Here is a 16841-nt window from a genome sequence, read left to right as displayed (position 1 = left end):
TGGCACTTGTATACTGTTGTTGTTCTCTTGTTGACCTGACTGCTTCTATTGTTCTCATTTGTAAGTCGCTTTGGATAAAAGCGTCTGCTAAATGATTAAATGTTAAATGTTTCATTGCTTTAAAGGGATCAGTCTGGGCTGTTTGCAGATCGTTCAGAAAGAGAAGCTATCCTCGTGCTACCTCAAGCGTCCTCTGAAACTAGCTATGTTGGTTAAGTCTTCTGGCTGGTCCCCTGCTGGTGGGAGGATGACTCATGCTCAGAGTGACCTTCTGTCATACCACCCTCAATAATATTGACAGAGGCTTGCCTGTGGTCCTTACATTCATCTTCATTAGCACTTGGCTTTAAGCATCAATGTCATTGTCCGCTCCTGGGAGGCCTTCACTGCTATCTCTGCCTCTGTCTGCCCCAGCCGCCACATCTTCCTGCCATGGTTTAGCTTAGAGGGAACTCAATCAGACTATCATCCGAGACTTGTTTGCCTGCAATCTGCCCTTTTTATCTGTGAAAAGTAGGGCAAGGAGGAAATCATTGATCTTGGAAGGTAATTGCTTAAAGGGATACTTCACCTCAAAATTAGAATTTGTCATCATTTACTCGCCGTTTGACAAGCAAAGAGCCCATGATGGATATTCTTCAGGGCCAAGATATTATTCAAATTTGAGTTCCAAAGAAGGTCATACAGGTTGAGGAAATGATGACAAAACTTTAATTTGCTATGAGTCCATTTTAAAAAAAGCAACAGTCTGTTTGGTGTATGTGTTTTCTGTGTGTTTACATGGTTTGTTGCAGTTATGTTATCAGTATGTGTCCTATTCTGTGTACAGTACATGCGTATGTGATCGTGTGCTGCACAGAAAGAGTCATCCATCTCCGGTAGTCAGCGAGGGACCTACAGTGGGTGACCGCAGGCAGCAGGGCCCTGCCGCACATCCACGTTCCCTATCAGCTTCAGAGAGGTCAGAACTGAGAGAAGGGGTACGGATTATCTTTACTTCATGCTGGTAGACTCTCTTCCTCTTTACCTACAATCCCTTCCCTACTGCTGCTGTCACACTCAGAAAGATGAAACGGAAACGCTCTCCTTTGGTGCTTTAAATGAGCTGTGTGTAGTGTACATCCAGGAAATGTGCACACCGCCGCCTGCCGTACTAACATGAGCCTGCTGTGAGTTGAAACACGGCTTTCTGTGGACTGCTAGTCGTCAAAGAAGCACCCTCCACTAGATCTGCAAGCAAGCAAACACCATACATTTTATTCTATGTCCCTAATATAGGAATGTTTTTTAATTTAAAAATCAAAAGAAAAATCGTAAGGTGCAGGAATGTTTTTAACTGGGTTATGCTTTTGCAATATGTAATATACCTCTTTACCAAGTCCAACTTAAGTAAATTATTTACCAGTAATATAAAACTTATATTTCTCACTTGTGAAATTATATCTTGTGTGATAGTTGGAAAAGGCACTTTCAGTTTCAGAAAAAGTGAAATGTTTAACCCTTGTAGTGAGTTATGATACTTTTCTTAAATGTAACTTTTCACACAGATGGAAGTTTATTTCGTTTTTGACAATCCAGATGGGTAAACATGATGTCATGTTTTGCTCTCACCCTTTTTTATTTTAACTTGTATTTTTGTATTCTAGAGCATTTAAAAAAAAACAATGTACTGCAATGCAATCTCCCTGCAACCAAAGCGCAACATTATGAAATACTGTGAAGGAAAAGGTGCTTGCTGGGTCATTCCACCACAAAGCTTCAGTCCCCACATGTCTCAAACAAACACACACACAAAATGCCCGACAGTTTTATATTAAAGTTCAACAGTTTTTGCTTTTTTTAATTCCCTGCCTCTGCATTACTTTACAACTGATTCTCTGTGTGTTTTGGCTTCTGCCTTCACATCTGACGTAATCCAATCTTTAAATGTAGGCTACACAATGTCTTTGCCCCAGAGGCAAAACATGCAGAATAATATGCAGAATAATTTTTACCTGCTGGAGCTGGTCAGCAATGAACGAGACTGATCGATTGTTGTTGTGTTGTTGTTTTTTTTTTTTTTTGTGCAAGTATTTATTTTTTCCTTGCAAGCGTAGCAGCATTGTAGATTGCCTCATTTTAAGAGTGCTTCACCCTTCTTTGTTTCGCCTCCATGGTTTTTTTGGCAGTGGTTTAGCTTGATGGAATTATTGCTGCAAGGTCTCAACTTCATCACCACCTACAAGCTTTACTTTTATATATTCAGTGAAGCTTATATGCCTTCATCCACAACTTCACAAGCCTACTTTGTGCTTTTTGTTTCCGTATTTATTTTAATTTTCGTAATAAAATCAGATGGTGCTTCCAGAAGCCACGGCCATCGATCGAGGCTGACACTGATGGATGACCGTTTTTTTCCATTGTGCTGATGGATACACTAAAGCTCCTTACAGAGTTCAGTCTCAGCCCAGCAAAACCAATGGTCTCAGTGCAGGGGTTTAAGTTTGATTAACTAAAACCTCCTGCAGGCCGAGGAGAGCCAAACTCCTCCGCTGCTGTGCAATGAGCCCCAGTCAGCCATTTACTGACCTACACAATCTTTCAAACCCTTCAGGATGCGTGTGAGAGTTTATGTGCATGTCTTGGTTTTACAACGACTGAAAACCACCCAATATATTTCACCTGCACTAAAAATACGGCAGTCCACATTTTAAACTCTTAGCTTGTATCATGTTTGCTCCGTGTTTTTTTTTTTTTTTTTCTGACCAGCTATATACTGCATGTGCATACATGCCAGTGGCTGTGATTTCCCTGGCAGTGTGTGTGGAAACAATGTGGGTACAAGGCAAAACTGGCTTGGAGAAGACCACTTTGGATGAGGACATATGAGACGCTTGGCTCATTCTGGATATCACAGTCCATGACTGAAATATGTTTTTAAGAGCCGTAAAGAGTCCTCAGTGTTTATAATGGCTTCTGTGGTTATGTTTTTTCAGGATGTCATTCTTCAGCAAATTTGTGGTGCATTGATCTAATAATAAATGCATTGAATTTAATACACTTTAATGACCATCTTAAAGGGATAGTTCACCCAAAAAAGAAAAATCTGTCTTCATTTATTCACCCTCCAAACCTGCATGAGTTGGTTTCTTATGTTGAACATAAAAGAAGATATTTTGAAGATTCCAGTTGATGGTTCCCATTGACTTCCAAAGTAGGAAAAGAAATGCTGTGGAAGTCAATGGGGAAGTCAATTATAAATGTGTATCAGTGTTGTTCGTGTAACTAAACTAAAACTATTAAAAATCAATGTTAACGAAAATAAAACTGAAATAAAATCAATTAATGAAAAACTGTTGAAAATATTTAAAAGATTTGTTACTTTGGCAACTAACTGAAATTAACATATGTTATTAAAAGTAAAACTGAACTTAAAATATAGCTTGAAAATGTGAAAAGCACATAGAATAAAATTAAAATTGAAAATATAAAAAAAGCAAATTACAATAATAAAAGCTAATTTAAATGCTCATAAATACCATAATATAAATAGTACTAAGATAATGAAGTGATAATGATAGTTGATCTTTATGAGCCATATAGTAGGACGTAACGTTGAGGCTCATTAAAGCATCGTATTTGGGCCTGTAGAATACCCCATGTTTAGATGACGTGTTACTAGTGCTTGGAGGCTGGTGACCCCTTCCTTACCCTCTGTACTTTCCCTGCAGTAAATGACGCCCTTTTCTTTTTCAGTGCCCATTTGGAGTAGGCTACGGAGTGATGTGGCAATAATCCCAGCATGCAATATGGTCCTCTCTCACCTCCAGGCACTGACGCACAGCAGACACGCGCTATCACTAATAAACTTTTAATTAGTTTCAGAGGAGACCGCTTTCATTTACAACAGGGGATAGAATCTCAGAGAACTGCAACAGCATCACAAAAAGAGCTACTGTGCGATTGGAAATTTGCACTCTTTTATCACTTTCTTTATTTCCGATGCATCTACTGAACATTACAATAACAATCTAGACCCCACCTTATGTTGTTATCTATTATTGGTTAATTCATTTTGTTTCTGTTGGCCAGAGCTGAGTTTTTCTCTCTCATAAATCTAAAATCACTGTGGACTGAAACTGAATCCTTCTTATGCCCTGAGAAAATTTCCTTATGAGTCCCTGTCTGTGTTTGCTTGCTGCCCTCCTGGCAGTCTATGTTTCTATGCCTCCTACGAGACCAAGGGTGTGTGTTATCCCATCACCTAAGATAATTGAAACAAAGCCATATATCAGCGTACTTTGGTAATGCTTTAAGACTCAATTCTCTCTGGGCTGCCTTAAGGGGAATATAGACAAGTTGCTAGACTGAAGACTCACATTTGAGGCAAGAAGCCATATTGTCAGTCGTCAAGCAGATGTTATATGCTCATTGGCCATAACAGAAGAATGCTGCTCATTCAAGTAGTTATTTTCAATTTGTTTTGAGTTATCTCAGCTGTCTGAAATCACAAACTATCCATCCTGCATAGTGTGCAAACATCTCCATTACTTGAAATAACAGCCGAATCTCACGACCAATTCATACAGATTTTACAATGTAAAATTAATTCGTACGACATTTTCTATGAGGGGTAGGTTAAGGGTGGTAATTCGTATGAATTCCTCTGATTTGCAGACTTGTAAAATATGTATGATTTTCACAGAACGTACAAATTCATACGAGCCAGAATTAGCTAACTCGTAAAATATGTACAAACTGCCATGATTTCAGGTTAGGAAAAAAAATAATAAAAACATGATTTCAGATGGTTCCAAAACATTTAGCATTTTTATTTAGTTTAAATTGATGCACAAAAATAACAAAAACTAAAACAAAGCTAAAAAGACTTAAATAAATAAATAAATAAATAAAATTAATAGAATCTTAAAGATACTAGTAACACATATATATATAAAATGTATGTACGGTGTATATACTGTATGTGTGTGTATTTTATTTCTGAATCTTTTGTTTTGTGATTTATACAGTAAATATTGAATTTATTAAATATTTAAGTAACATGCTATAATTTTTTGTTTGTTTTTGAAAGTTGGGCATTTGCTTCCTTGCAAATTGTAGGTTTTTTTTTTTTTTTTTTTTGACTTTCGATTATTAAAGTTGCAGAGGAGAAGATTCAGCACAGATAAAGCAAAAAGCCTCAACATGGCAAATGTTTCCAAATGTTAATGCTTTCGGCTGTTGCATTTAGTGAAGATGTGCCTTTGTTAATTAGATTGGTTTTTGGAGTTCTCCAGTAAATAACCTTCGCTTAGCTCACTGCAGAGTGATCTGCAAATGGTTCATCGATTGAGAAGCCTGACAGATAGCGGTCCGAACCCCCTGGTAAAAGACTGAGGGTCAGAGAGGGACCAGAAGATCTGACAACCCTTTGACCCAGCCAGGGATGAATTAAGTTAGCTTGCTGAAGCTGCTCCTTTTATCCAGGGCTCTCCAGACAGCAGCCTATGTGCTATAATGTTAATTAGAGTTAGCGCATAAAAGCAGTGTCAACCCATGGGGGTCGATCTGTTCACAGATTGTTTGAAAAATCAATAATAATACCAGAGTGTGGGACTGGCTTCCATTTACTTTTCTCTCAGCCCTTTAACAGCATGTTTGTGTGTAGAACGGCAACAATGCGCCCCGCTCAGTAGGACAGTTTGAAGTAACACAGAGCATGGCAAATTGTTACCAAGTACAAGGAAATAGAAGCTGCATTTTGTCTTTTTAATGTATTCTGCAGTGGATCCCGCAGCATGCTGACAATAGCAGGCTCATAGTAACTAGAAGTGTCACTTGTGAGTAAAACCACTTAGTTTTTCCCGCTTATATTTATTTGATTTACCCCCTTGGTTGGTTTTCATTATGCATTAGATAGCTTGTGATGCTGTGTGGTATTTCAGGGCGCCTGCACTAAGTAACTTCAGCGACTGGCAGCTAAAGGTGACAAGCCTATGCTAGCCTTGGGGTAGATGACGTCTATAACCGAGCGATTTAATTACGTATGTTGCTAATGAGTTTTCATCTGCTCTGACATACTTAAGTGTATATGATAATGGCTGATTAAAGGCCTGAAACATTATTCTGTTCTTTGAAAATGCATTTTTTGTGTCCCTTTTAAGTCAAGTGTTGTTTTAATTAAGCGCATAAAAGGCGCAATAAATGCGAATGGATCTAAGCTTTAAAGATACCTTATAAGTTCATGATGCTTTTATTGGATTTATCAAGTTATGTTCCAAAGTCATACATACATCTGGTAAAAGGTTCATTGTTTGCTTTTCAGAACACTATATACTGCTGTTTTTCATGAACAGTATTAGGTCCTTTTCAGTGCCATGTGAAAAGCTGCGATGTAGTGCAGATTATAAACACAATGTGAACATGCAAGTTTGGTTTATTTCATATACACAAAAATTAAAGAATTGATATTGAGGAAGCCAGTTTTCATTTGTCTTTTGAGATCAGATTCATTGTACTGTAAATTTCAGTATAAATAAAATGCTAAGACATTGAGTCAACTAAAATTTGACTAAACAAAAACAGGACAAGGGTGAATAAATATGAAAACTAAAAAGTACATTTGACACCAGGACTTAGACTAAATAAAAAAAAATGGCTGACAAAATTAACATTAGTCCAGTAAAAGTGAGGTAATGAGTACTAGGGCAGATACTTTTAAATTAGTAGAATTAGGTCAAATTGGGTGCTTTTCCTTATTTATTTTTTTAAGCATTTTGTGCAAATCTGTCACAATGTTTCGCAGGCTTTTATAGAATGGAGCAATTAAAACTATATTTCACTTGACAAACCCGTGTCTCATAAGTAAAAGTGCAGTTTCTCATTTCACATATGAAGGGGTTGTTTCTTAAAGGCAAAGTCTGTTTAATTCTAACAGTCAGAAAGAAGTTAGAAAATTGTCACGGAAAAAACTACAGGAGCTCCGAGGTTGAAAAAGAGGTGCACTTTTCTGCTTCACATACAGTAAATTATTTCCTGGCCCTTCCCTGACATGCAACTTTCCTTTTGATCATTTTTTACGTTTTCAAAAATCTGCTGATGCCAGCATAATTGCGAGCTCTCTCTGACAGTTCTGTTGCATTGTTGTTGCTGCTGGCTGTTAGGTGATTCAGTAGATTTCAGGGGCAATTATGAATTCATGTTCTTCCTTTCACAGCATATACCTTCTTGCTTGGTGCTGAAGTGATGCACAGTGTCCCCTCTGAAATAGTGATGACTCGGCCTAAAGACATGCTGGCAGGTACATTGTGGGCCGAAATTGCTTTGCAATAAATCATAGCATCAATACCATTCATCTTCAGCTATGCTCTAAACATTGCTTGTCACAGCCACAAGAAATCATGCATTTACTTTCATTTGGGACTTTTAAATAGCTTTGGACGTATGTGGTAATTGCATTTCATCGATGAAATGATTTATAGCACCCATTAGCTGCTGAATAAACACACCCTCTTTATATGTGAAACTAAAGCGATAGAACAGTAAACTAAGCAGAACTGAGACATTTATTTCTAACATATAAATGTGTACGTGTGGTGCTAAACAGGCATGCTTTTTCTTTCTTAGATACCATTTACATGTTGTTACATATTGTATCTATTTTTCTGGACAAAAATGAGGTTGAGTAAATGATGACAGAATTTTAATTTTGGGATGAGCTGTCCCTCTAAGTTAGTAGTCACTATTTTTATTTAGTTACTCCCCAAAACGACACAAATGCTTAAACATTTATCAATTAAACGTTCCAATATTTCTCCATTCATTTTCAGACAGATGCCCAATGGCTTTAATTGCCCCAGCAGTAGCAGAAGAGATGAATTAGCAAAGGTGTCATTTCCTGTCTGTGTAATCGCCAAGGCCGCAAGATCACTCTCGCTGTTAAGAGAAGTACTGCTGGCTGCAAGTCCTGCCCCGTTGGCCTTACTGGCCCAAAATTCAATTTGCATTAACCAGAAAATCCAATGCAGGGCTTAGAGTGATTTCATCCCTCAAGGTGAAGGAGAGGTGAAGTGGGAAGATAGAGAGGGGAAAGTGGGGCAAGCAGAAGGAGATGGCATGAAGCCATCTCTATCACCCAGTGGGGCTTTCTGAGGTGTGTTTACAACTCTGTTCAGACATGGATCCTCTGTGTGCGTGAATGTCAGCTCGTGTTTTGATCTGAAATTAATGAGCTTTGAATTCTCGGTTTACTTTCAATACTATGCCTTGCTATATACACACTATACATTTACAAATATCTGTGGACATGCAGCTCGTGCTTCATATTCAAATTCTTCTGAAGCCATATGATCGTTTTTGTGAGGGACAGACAATGAAGTCATTTTTCCTTTATAATGTTCCTGTCCACTGTAGCTCTTACACCTTTTCACTAGAGCTTGTTAAAGGTGCCATGTGGAAAAATTGAGGTAAAAATATCCAAAAAATGACCTACATGCATCAAAAGTATGAGAAGAAATAAGGGCGATGATGTCATTAAAAAAATGTCAAGTTATAGTGCTGCAGAGATATCAACCTTAATTAACAGTAGCATTACTAGCCCCGGCCCGACAGGTGTCGTAATACCAGTTTCGGCCATGGGAGGCGGTATGCGGGCAACATAACCACCAGCCAACCTGCAATACACGAATAACATGTCTTGCACACTTCAATGCACTTTGATTGGAACATATAGCTACGTTCGCTTCGAACTGGAATCATGGCTGAATATCTTGTGATGTCCACTTCGCAGGGCACTTATGTTCGAATAGAACAAATGTCTAAAGCGCTAAGAGAAACGTTCAAAATGTGCAGAGCAGTGGGGCGCGAGGACTGCAATTGAGAACCGCTGTCTTATAGGCTTCGGCTATGCTCTAGGGTTGTTGTGAAGGTAGGGGCGGAGCATAGAGACTATGCCGTTTCTCGTTTGTTACTCTAGAGTAGACCAATTCACTTTATTCAGGCATACTGCCCCCATCTGGTATGGAATGTGGAGTATGACTTGATTTTTTTGCCAGATATGACAGATGGCACCTTTAAAGTTTAAAATACGTAAGCAAAAAGGCCACACTGTGAGATATGACATTGCAGCTGTGAAATATAAAGTCACATTTTGAGTTATAAAGTAAGAAATAAAGTTGTGTTTATGAGATACAGTCACAGCACAAGATAAAAAGTGACAGCTGGGAAATGCAAAATAAGTTGCATTTGTGAGATATAAAGTCACATCACAAGATTGGGAAATATGAAACATAAGGTTGCATTGTGAATAATAATGTGGTGATTGCGAGAAATGAAGTTGCATTTGTGAGATAAAGTATTGGGAAATATGAAACATAAGGTTGCATTGTGAATAATAATGTGACGATTGCAAAAAATAAAGTTGTGTTTGTGAAATTATAAAGATATTAAACTGCAATTATGATAATTATAGTTACAAATATGAGATGTACTGTAAAATTTAAATAAAACATCAATCGTGAGATATAAAGTTAAAACTTACCATTTTCTTTTTACAGAAATGGCATCCATAGTTATCTTCTATATTGGAATGGATGCAGATCCAAAAAAAAAAATTTATATATATATATATATATATATATATATATATATATATATATATATATATATATATATATATATATATATATATAATTTTTTTTTTTTTTTTTTTTTTTTTTTTTTTTTTTTTGTGAATAATGACATAATATCAGCCTATTAGCCACACAAAGCAATCGCACGGCTTCAGAAGACATACAAGTGATATGGACCACTTCTTTGGTATGGTTTTGTCATTTTATGGTGCTGTTTTGAGGTCAGCAGCCCAGATCCCCATTTTCTTTTTGGGTGAACTATCCCTTTAAGGTCAACATGTCACATTATATATGACAAAGCAGTTCGATGTGACCCTCAATGCGGTGTATCAAGACATGCTGTTTATAAGACTCAGAAACAGACAAATGGGGAAAGGGATGGCCTGAAGTTGAGAAGAGATTGTGAAGATGAGAGAGAGGGCCATAAATCAGACCACCCCCCTACCCAACTCAGAAAGTGAGAAGAAAAAAAAACAAGTAGTAAAAACCCACTGCTCAGCTGCAGTCATCTATCTACACAAGGACGAGGCTATTAGAGAAATGACAGAGCCATGGGCTTGAGTGTAACCACTCTCTCTCTCAGTCCCCAGAAGTCTCTTCTGCAATGCTTATTCTTACCAGTAAACACTGTATAGGCCTTATATTGATTAAGGGTATCATTCAATGAGAACAGATGGCACCACAGAAAGCCAGCAAGCCTATTCATTACTGCATTCCCATCAAAATGCATCTGCTTCGTCAGAAACGAGATGTCTTTGCTTATCATGTAACATCTTTTAATCAGAGCTGAAGCAGCAAATGAGATGACTTGCACCCTCTTCTGTAAGTATGACCTCGGCACACATGACCACAAGACCGTGGCACATCGTCATTTGGATCTCCTCTGACAAGCATGCAATAATCTGACATGCAGGCCAGCTATGACCACACAGCCCAATTAAGCTTTTAGTTGCCAGAATTAACAGAGCATGAGGACCCTCTGGCCTCGCCCCAAAACATGGTGACTGTAATTTTACTGAATATCCAGCAGAAGTGTTACGATGACGTAAAGCTGACATGCGTACATTACTTATCTAAAGACCAGCTGTAATTCGGGCACTTCTGATACATTTCTGTGGAACACATCGAATACATAAACCAGCATGCACCGTAACAGCATTTAATGAGGTCTAAACTGGTCTGTGACATCTTCGAATGAGTTGATCCTATTAGCGACCAATAGCTTTTTAGTAGATGGAATTGGATTTTCTTGCGCAAAACAGCAAACCTTCGGAGAGTTTTCATTTCTTGGAGCTTGTAATATTGATAAGTCTCAGAGGAACGCGGGCTAAGAAGCCTACAGCCAACAATTTATTAAACATATTTGAATTAATGACGATGATTGAATTAATCTTTGAGTAAAGTGCAGTAATTCACTTTCATGAGATGTAGTGAGAGTTTGAGAGCATGTTGATTGGTTTTGGGAGGAAGAGCAGATGTACTGCATTGCCTTGATGCTTGATTGTATGCTGTTGTCAGCTATGCTGTTGGCTAACTGTGGAGATAAAAGAGCGTAAATGGTGATTAAAAGCTTTAATCCAGACTCAGCAGGCCTGGATAGAATATGAAAGGCCAATGCTGATATATGTTTTGTAATGCATCACAAAAATATATACTATTGACTATAATGATCGGCCTGTATAAACAGTAAAATGACTGCGGTAGGCCTACTGTATGTAATGTAGCATTGCATTATAGCGGGTAATTGACCGAAAGATGCATGAGAGGTAGCTGGAGGTTTCTAAAATATTAAATTTTTCTTCTGTAATGTAGTCTTTGCTCATATATGGCAAGTGCTCTAAGCACTTTTTTAAGATAATGTGAATACCCTTGCTGTCTATGGAGGGACAGAGAGCTATCAGATTTCGTCAAAAAATATCTTAATTTGTGTTCTGAAAATGAACGAAGCTCTTACTAGTTTGGAACGACATGAGGGGGAGTAACTAATTAAAGATTTTTCATTTTTTGGTAGTAGTTCGAGTAGCATTTGAGTGGGTGGGCACTGAAGACTTATTCTGCCACATTTACTGATTGTTCTAGAATCATAGGTAATTAAGTTTTCAACAGGAATTTTTCTGTTTAGCAAATGTGAAATAATAGTTTGATGGCTCCAGCAAAAGTATACACCGCCGATTAACAAGTCGTTTCACTTTAAAGGGGTCATATGATGCGATTTAAATTTGTCCTTTTTCTTTGGAGTGTTACAAGCTCTTGGTGTAAAAAGAAGATCTGTAATGTTGCAAAGACTAAAGTCTCAAATCCAAAGAGATATTCTTTATCAAAGTAAAGACTTGTCCACACCCCTCTAAAATAGCTCGTTCTAACAGACCCCCACATCTCTACGTCACTATGTGGGATTTGCATAATGCTGCCCAGATGTTCACGCAAAGAAAGAAGGCGTACCTTTTATTCTCATAAATAGTATTGTTGTTGCCGCCGCCATTTCGTATAGATGCTATGTGTTTCAATGTGAAAGCGAAACTATTTTGTTTGGCCTTCCAAAAGAGGAAGATATCTACTTTGTCATGCCTGGAGCTGATCTGTGCTGCTCGCTTAGGAAATACATAAACTTTGCACTGTGGATCGCCGGATCTCCTTTCACCGTGAATGAAGCTGAGTCTAGCCCAGGGTCGACTAGAAATCATGTTTATATCACGTTTATAATGGGTTTTATGTTTATGTCTCGTCGCTCCGGCCAGAAAGGACATCACCAAATGTTAAGGGACGTAACATTTCCATCACATGCTTGAGATATTCGGGCTATAACAATATTATATAATATTCGGGCAATAACGCGTTTCAGAAGGTGGGCCTTAGAGGAGAAACAATAATGTACAGTATGTGGAAAATAATGTATTTTTTATAACCTTAAACCGCATAAACACATTTAATTACACCATATACACCAAATAATGTTCTTTTTAGCAGCATCATATGATCCCTTTAAAGGTTTATACGTTATCGTCTAAAATAACCAGACTGTTGCTGTCTATTTTCAAGCTCTAAACACTTTAAACAAAAGTGATCAATAATGTTATTTTCCCCAAATCACTTTTGGGTTCTAAGCTGACTCAACTCAATGCCCGAATGGAAGTATTCAGGACAGCTTAAACCTAAAACAAAAATTGTTTATAGCACTGTTGCAAATCACATGAAATATTACAGATACAATTTACGTAATCACAAATAAAGTTATTGATCAATTTTGCTTAAGGTGTTTGGAGCTGGAAATTGAAACCACGGTGGCTTTCTGGCATGGTAGGAGGCCACATGGGATGACACAACACCACTGTGAGTTTTAAAAATGTCATCCTGGTTCGTTTCAGGGGACAGGTCTGCAGGAGCTTTTGGCTGCTTTGTTGTAAAGATCAAACAGCAAAGGAACAGTCCTGAGACTGAGTAACCCCAGCATGAAAGAGAGAAGAGCTTCACCTTGCTGTGACACTGTTGAGGTAAGTCTGCCACTGCAGCATATCACATACACACATTTTCTGCATTTGGCAGACTCGCCAGCCGTCACCTGGCTCACAAAACATGGTCCATGGAAGATTAATGAAGAAATCTGTCCGGGCCAGTGCAAGTGTATTTATCAACTCACCAAGATATGAGGGCTAACCGTCAAAGGCTAATTAAACACAATTATTAATCATTACTGCACGTCAGGCTTTGCAGCAGAAATTTTCAACCAAGGCTGCTCTCAACTAGATGAATCAAATCCTTCCCACATCATGCTGTAATTACACAGAAGGCTGCTGGATTGCAGCACATGGCCCTGTCTGAAGCCTCCAACATTTGACAGCACTACATTTTACCATGACTGCCCAGTAATGAGCTGACATTCTTTGGAAGAAAGGAGATTAGTCTTAACTGCCACCACACACAATGGTTTAAAGATAAAACATTTTAAAACTAATATGATTTTTTGCATTTGAGCGGCAACACATTTTAAAATGTGCCTTGGAAACATGTGCCCTGCATTTACTTAATGGACAGAAATCATTCGAAAATGCTGATTTGATGCTCGTTATAAATAGTATCTCCCTGTTTACTACCACTCATAGCATGAAATAAACCTGAATCAGAAGTTATTTAGAAAGATACTGGACTGCTTACTGGAATGTATACACCGCCATGTAATCACTGTTTCAAAGACCGTTCTGAATTAAGAGGTATTTATGATTAATGATCCGTAATGTAAAGTCTTAAGACATTAATGCTTCACTGATCTTTCTGTAAAATGGTTAACAACCAAGGTTTATATTAGCCCAGAATGATCTGGAACAACACTCAACTTCGATATGCTATAGTATAGAAAGGAAAATACACTTTGGTCTTTATTCAGTGAGTACTGTACATTTGCTTTAAAAATGTTAAAATTCATTATAAAACATTATGCATTCCTTTATTCAAGGGTAGATGTCACATACTCGCCTGAAGCAAGTGCATCCTTAACCCTGATGTATAATGACTTCATTGTTATTGTTTCTTTTGCAATAGACTCCAGTGTTAAGCAGGGAACCTGGACCTGGACCTGGATCAGCGCTATTCACAGTTCAGTGGTGCTGCAGATAATGATAATGAGGGCAGATCTAATTGCAGTAAGGCTGGTATGCCACCCGCAGATGTCTCACCTACGACTGACCTGCTGTCTGCAGTCATGCTGCGCTATGTATCTTTTGCATGTCATAAAAGCTGTAGTAATATGGGTGTCTATTTCCACACTTTTAGTTCTGCAGTGTGACTTGGCTGACAGTGTGTGATTGCACTGTTGATCAGATCTTGTAACGGGCCGGCCTCCAGTGAGCTAGCTTGCCTGTCCTTTCTCATAGCCTTTAATAGTGTCTTTTGGGAGAAAAGAAGGAAGAACCAGTGGAGAAAAATCTATACCCATTCAGAAGGACCATCCTCATGGCTTGTGCCTCAGAAGAGCCACAGGGATCGATGGCATTTGTGTAATCGTCTGGCCAAGGGTCGCTGGGACTCCTCACAGTGTAATTTCTGCTCTCTTTTTTTTATCTTGGGCAAATTGATCACCATGTCAGAAGATTGACTAAACAGAGTGCAAGAGGTGACAATTTGTTTCTTCATTGTGCTTCATTCCTTTATTCTGCACAGAGGGTGAGTTTTTGAGGGTAGTGCTTTTAGAGAATGTGACTTGGAAAATACTATGATTTTAACCAGACTCTACCTTCTGCAAATTCACATCGATTAGAGCAAGATTGCGGGCTTTCAGTAAAAATAACATGTTTTAGCCAGAACATGCTTAACAGCAGCATCAAACTGGTTATGATGGTAAATGTTTATAGATCGCATTTTGAAGATGGATTTAGCAAATTGGTTTTGCTGCACTTTAACTGGTGTTTGTATAATTTATTTATTTTTGTACATTACCATTTAGAAGTTCAGAAATGTATTAATACTTTAAGCAAGGATGCATAAAATTTTATACAAGTGACAGTTAAGACATTTATAATGTTAAAAAGATTTCTATTCCATATAAATGTTATTTTTAACTTTATATTCCTCAAAGAGTCCCCAAAAATGTATCATGGTTTCTATGAAAAGTTTTCAAATTCATAATAATAATAAATTTTTCCTGATAATAATTATGGTATCATAATTGCAATAATTACACTAAATGAATAACACATTATATATTATAATAATTGTAATTAAGAATTTATTTTTAAATTATAATAAATTAAATAATTCTAACAATTAAAATGGGCATTATTAGAATAGATTCAGTTATTTATATTGAACTGTTATTTTAGTTTGTACTATGTAATGTTATAAATGTACATTAATAATAAATTTAGCTTTGACAAGCATAGAAAATATATAAATATATAAAATGTAGTAATTAGTATATAGTTATATTCGTTGTTATAAATGTTACATGTATTTTTGCTCCCTATTCTCCATTTACTTTATCCACTATTTTCCTCTCTCTCTCTCTCTCTCTCTCTCTCTCTCTCTCTCTCTCTCTCTCTCTCTCTATATATATATATATATATATATATATATATATATATATATATATATATATATATATCCACTATTTATCCATTTACTTAATCCACTATATTCCACTATATATAAAAAAAAAATAGATTTCTAATTTCTAAAATAGATTTGAGTTTGAGCTGAGGTTTTATGTATAAATGTTGTTTCAGGAAGCATACACCACGCCAAAGTGATCCCAAACTAACCAGTAAAATCAGATTTGTTTTGCACCTACCACACAAAATCACTTTCTGTGTTATTAAACCTTCCATTCGCTCAATCACACTTTTGACTGTTGTGCTAAGCAGCATTCATGCTAGAGGAGTTCCTGCCTGACTCTACTGTAGTGCTTTTAGCTCTCTGTGCCACCTGCTAGCGGTAAGCATTGGAGATTTATTCAGTGCGATTTGAGTGGGACTCCACATGGAAATGAAGATGGTAAAGGAAAAAGGGGAGGTGAATGGGGGTGAGGCCGCTTTACGTCCGCAGCATTCAATTAAATGCAGATGTTCCTCTCCAGTGATCGGTGAGAGGGGGCACCTGAGGGCTCTTTCTCTCACTCGCTCACTCTATCTGCATCTGTCTCTCTTTCTCTTGCAGCGCTCTCTAGAAATGTCAAAGCTGTCACTCAGATGCTTCTCAATCCTCTGATCAGCTATTATGCAAAGAGACATTTGACTACTTTCCATTGGCCATAGTACAAAACATGCCAAAGGGAAGGTTTACACAAATGTTAGCTCACAGAGTGGCTTCGTGGAGGCATGATTGGAGAAGGCCAAACGATCAGAAGATCGCTGACTTAAATATGTTGCAAAGTGGAGTAATCTGACAGTAATATTTTCGATCTCACAGCATCTGCTGTTTTGTGTGTGTGTGTGTGTGTGTGTGTGTGTGTGTGTGTGTGTGTGTGTGTGTGCGCATATTGTGAGCCACATAGATTAACCAGCATTACTAATATGCACAGTGCTGTAGTATATGTGATTTTTCAAACCTGTTTTCCCATTTGATTACCCTGCTGAATAACTGCTGGCAGAAATGACAGTTGAACAATCTGCTGACCTATTTCTGACTTTATTGAACCAATTCCACCAGCTCCTAGAAAACTTAAACTTAAAAAAAAAAAAAATGGTTAAAACTTTAACTTAAAAAAACCATAGCTCATTTTCCGTGCCTACTGCTTCCTCATAT

At 37.6% G+C, this 16841-nt stretch overlaps 1 protein-coding gene and 1 long non-coding RNA gene across 2 annotated transcripts in view; one reads left to right on the top strand and one right to left on the bottom strand.

Moving 5' to 3' along the window:
• Positions 1-16841, bottom strand: part of LOC132126428 (leucine-rich repeat neuronal protein 2-like) — a 41785-nt gene that overhangs the window by 12561 nt on the left and 12383 nt on the right. The window lies entirely within an intron of this gene.
• LOC132126612 (uncharacterized) lies at positions 780-15066 on the top strand. Its single transcript, XR_009427418.1, has 4 exons — positions 780-980; positions 7196-7279; positions 12974-13099; positions 14145-15066. It is a non-coding gene; the product is annotated as an uncharacterized LOC132126612 (long non-coding RNA).

The sequence above is a fragment of the Carassius carassius genome, chromosome 44, assembly GCF_963082965.1.
Source record: "Carassius carassius chromosome 44, fCarCar2.1, whole genome shotgun sequence".
NCBI classification, from domain to species: Eukaryota; Metazoa; Chordata; class Actinopteri; order Cypriniformes; family Cyprinidae; genus Carassius; species Carassius carassius.
Note: the sequence above shows the minus strand (reverse complement) of the source record. Positions and strands in the feature narration are given on the sequence as shown.